Here is a 4,815-nt window from a genome sequence, read left to right on the forward strand (position 1 = left end):
ACATTCATAATTTTCTTACTGTTACTATTTTTCCATCTTCTTAATGAATCATATCTCTGAATCACCAGGCATGTTCCCTAATCCTAATGATGCCCCCACCTGTAGCTTCAGTCACTTGGCAAATATTTTCTGCATGCTTACTGTGTTTAAAACTCTATAGTGAATAAAGCACACACACACACAAACACATACATTCACACACATTGGATTCAATCTCCCTTCTCACACAGCTTTTAGGTTCCAAAAGATCTGATAGTGAAATTTTGCTTTAAAAACTAGAGCATCTTTGTGGACATTATGGAAGCTGCAGCTGCTTCCACACAGCAGCTGTGGTCAAAAAGGAGCCCAGAGTGACAGTTTTCCCTGATGGTCAACGTTATGCTTTTCATAACTGATCTGCGACATTTTGGGAAAATACAGTTCCCCGTGCCTGCCATTCCTCAGTTGTGGCAGATGAAGATTCCAAGATAGCTGAAGCTGATTTTTCTGGTGAGTGAGGACTCTGGGGGACATGACAGTGATGAAATCCAACAACATCAGGACCTGGTTGCTCCCAAGTTTTTTGGCAGCGTCTGATACTGAATAGACCAGCTTGTTTCTGAAGCTGTCTACTTTAGTCTAAGATCTAGTTACCAGTAAAGCTGTTCTCATCTGTGATTATGGAGCTGCAGAGTTAGGAGAGAATCACCATGGGAGGAGGCAGACAAAAAGATAACAGGTCATTTTAGATGGAAACAGTAAACTCTAAGCAGAGACCTTTGGTTTTTGCTAATGCTGTATGTGGTACTGGATAACGGGTGACCAAGAAAAGACTCTGGAAGTGAAAACAAAGAATAAAAAAGACTAGACGATCTTTATCATGAATGCATTCAGAATGAAGATAGAAGTAGACCACACAGACTAAACAAGTCTCTGTGACCTTTGGGTACTGAGAGAATAGTGGAAATGCAGAAAGACAAATCCGAAAATCTGAAATCTGACATGCTGCAAACTCTGAAACTTTTTGAGCACCAACATGATGCTGAAAGGAAATGATCACTGGAGCATTTTCGATTTTGAATTTAGGATGCTCAACTAGTAAGTATGATGCAAATATTCCAAAGTCAAAAAAAATCCAAAATAATTCTTGTTCCAAACATTTTGAATAAGAGATACTCAACTTGTACTACTTCACAGAAGAGCATTTAGGATTCATTACCTCACCGTTATATCATCATTTTTTTAATTTCAAAGTATTATGGGGTACAAATGTTTTTGGTTATATGGATCGCTTTTGTAATGCTTGAGTCAAGGTTAAAAGTGTGCCTATCACCCATTAGGTGGGTTTTCGCCCATCCCCTCCTCTTCTCTCCCCCTTCATTGAGTTTTACTTGCCTATATGCACATGAGTGTTCATTAGTTAGTTCTAATTTATTAATTATAGTAAGTACATATGGTGATTATTACCCCATTCTTTAGATACTTCACTTAGGATAATGGTCTCCAGTTCCATTCAAATTGTTGCAAAAGGCATTAAGTCATCCTTCTTTATGGCTGAGTAGTACTCCACAGTATACATAGACCACATTTTATTAATCCATTCATGAATTGATAGGCATTTGGTTTGATTCCACATCTTTGCAATTGTGAATTTTGCTGCAACGAACATTTGAGTGTAGGTGTCTTTTTGATAAAATGACTTTGTTTCACCCAGAAGTGGGATTGCTGTATCAAATGGTAGATCTACTTTTAGTTCTTCTGAGGAATCTCCATACTGTTTTCCATGCAGGTGGTACTACTTTGCAGTCCCACTCACAGTGTATAATTGTTTCTTTCTCTCTTCATCCATGCCAGCATCTATTGTTTTTAAACTTTTAATAAAAGCCATTCTGACTGGAGTAAGGTGATATTTCATTGTGGTTTTCATTTGCATTTCCCTGATGATTAGTGACATTGAGCATTTTTCCATCTGTTTATTGGCCATTTGTTTATCTTTCTTTGAGAACCTTCTGTTCATGTCTTTTGCCCACTTCTTAATGGGGTTGTTTGATTTTTTTTTCTTGATGATTCGCTTGCGTTCTTGTAGATTCTTGTTATTAGTCCTTTATCAGTTGTATAGCTTGCAAATATTTTCTCCAATTCTGTAGGTTGTCTATTTGCTCTGTTGATTATTTCCTTGGCTGTGCGGAAGCTTTTTAATTTAATCAAGTTTCATTTATTTACTTTTGTTGTTGCTGTGATTGCCATTGAGATCTTTTTCATAAATTCTTTGCCTAGGTCAATATCTTGAAGAGTTTTTCTAACATTTTTTTCTAGAATTCTTACAGTTTCATGCCTAATATTTAAGTCCTTTATCCATCTTGAATTAATTTTTGTGAATGGTGAAAAATATAGATTCTGTTTCATTCATCTGCATGTGGCTAATTTTCCCACCATCATTTATTGAATAGGTCTTCATTCCCCCAGTGTATATTGTTGTCTGCTTTGTCAAAGATCAGTTGGATGTATGTGGATGGTTTTATATCTGGGTTTTTTGTTCTGTTTCATTGGTCTATGTCTCTATTTTTGTGCCAATACCATGCTGTTTTAGTTACTATGACCTTGTGGTATAGTTTGAAGTCTGGTAATGAGATGCCTCCTGATTTGTTCCTTTTGCTTAAGATAAGCTCAATAAGAAATGAAGAAAAATATTACAACTGATACCACAGAAATAAAAAATATCATCTGTGAATACAATGAAAATCTCTACACACATAAACTCCAAAATATATAGGAAATGGACAAATTTCTGGAAACACATAACCTCCCAAGACCCAATCAGGAAGAAATAAAACTCTTGAACAGACCAATAATGAGCAATGAGATTGAAGCAGCAATAAAGTCCTATAGTAATAAAAGAAAAAACCTATACCAGCTAGATTCACAGCTGAATTTTACCAACCTACTAAGAAGAGTTGGTACCCATAAAGCAGAAATTACTCCGTAACATTGAGAACAGAATCATCCCCAACTCATTCTATGAGGCCAGTATTTTGTTAATACCAAAGCCAGGAAAGGACACAACAAAAAAAGAAAACTAAAGACAAATATCCCTTATGAATATAGATACAAAAATCCTCAATAAAATACTAGCAAAACAAATTCAACAGCACATCAAAAAAATAATTCACCATGACCATCTCTGGCTTCAACCCAGGGATGCAAGGATGGTTCAATATACATAAATCAATAAATGTGATTCACCACATAAACAGAGGCAAAAACAAAGATCATATGATCATCTTTAAGAGATGCAGAAAAAGTATACAACAAAATTTAGCATCCTTTCATGATAAAAAAATTTTAACAAACTAGACATAGAAGGAATATATATCAAAATTATAAAAGCCATGTATGACAAACCCACAGCCAACATCATATTGAATGGGGAAAAGTTTAAAGCATTCCTACTAAGAGCTAGAACGAGACAAGGGTGCCCACTGTCACCACTTCTATTCAACATAGTGCTGGAAGTCCTAGCCAGAGTAATCAGGCAAGAGACAGAAATAAAGGGTATCCAAATCAGGAAAGAGGAGGTCAAACTATCACTTCTTACAGAAGTTCTTATATCTAGAAAAAAGCAAAGGTTCCACCAAGAGACTCCTGGAATTGGTAAATAAATTCAGCAAAGTCTCAGGTTGCAAAATCAATGTACACAAATCAGTGGCATTATTATACACTAATAACAATCAAGCTGAGGGTCAAATCTAAGACTCAATACCATTCACAATAGCCACAGAGAAAATACCTAGGAATATACTTAACCAAGGAGACGAAAGCCCTGTACAAAGAGAACTGCAAAATGCTTAGGAAAGAAATCACAGATGATACAAATCAATGGAAAAACTTATCATGCTCATGGTTAGTTAGAATCAACATTGTTAAAATATACATACTATACCCAAAGTCATTTACAGATTCAATGCAATCCCCATCAAAATATCAACAACTTTATTTCACAGATCTAGAAAAAGTAGTTCTATGCTTTGTTTGGAACCAGAAAAGAGTCCATATATCATCATTATCATCATTTTTAAAGGAAATTTTTAAATCAGTGAAGATAATAAGAATAAAAATTTAAACTATTCCTTTAGAGTCATATAAAGAGATAAATTTATGGGGAGTATTTGATGTATGTTCTTTATTTTCATAATGTGGACCAGAGTAAGAAATTAGAGAATGAATTACTAACAATTTTTTAGGAATACAGTATCCACACTTCATTGCTTTATAGAAAACAGAAAAACCTCTCTGCTTTCATTTAAAACAATCATTATTCTTTTCTCAAGTATAATTTTTACCAACACAAATTACAGTATCGTCAACAGATTCAAATTTGTACCACCAAAGAATGTTATAAAAGCAATTTTCCATTCATCAGGCATCATCTGCCCATGTAGCTCTTTGCAGAGTTGTGTTCTTCTCTTAAACCATTTGATTCACCTTCTGTTCACCTCAGACAATGGGTTTTGCAGATTCTTGTTTTATTTTTAAGGAATATATGCCTAACCTTGATTATCATGCTATGTCTTAAATCCAGTAATTTTTTTAATGTAACCAGAATTTAGTATATTGTACCCTAGCACACTGAATGTTGAAATATACCATACTATCATAGCAAGTAGTCAAGGGTGGTTTTATCAAAACAGAGCAAAAACTTTCTCCTTGTTATTTTGGGATATTTCAAAAACGTGCCTCTGAGCTTTAGTCCAGGGCTTGATTAATGCATAATTTCCTCTTTAAAATTAGAAACAGGAATCAACAGTGCAGCTTAATAATTTTCATTTGCTCTTCTTT

The 4,815-nt window shown here is 34.7% G+C and overlaps 1 non-coding gene across 1 annotated transcript; it reads left to right on the forward strand.

Annotated features, from left to right (window-relative positions):
- Window positions 1-287: 287 nt before the first annotated feature.
- On the forward strand, window positions 288-422 carry LOC123649563. The gene has a single exon (XR_006739063.1). It is a non-coding gene; the product is annotated as a small nucleolar RNA SNORA16B/SNORA16A family (small nucleolar RNA).
- The last annotated feature ends 4,393 nt before the right edge of the window (window positions 423-4,815 follow it).

The sequence above is a fragment of the Lemur catta genome, chromosome 13, assembly GCF_020740605.2.
Source record: "Lemur catta isolate mLemCat1 chromosome 13, mLemCat1.pri, whole genome shotgun sequence".
In the NCBI taxonomy this organism is placed as follows: Eukaryota; Metazoa; Chordata; class Mammalia; order Primates; family Lemuridae; genus Lemur; species Lemur catta.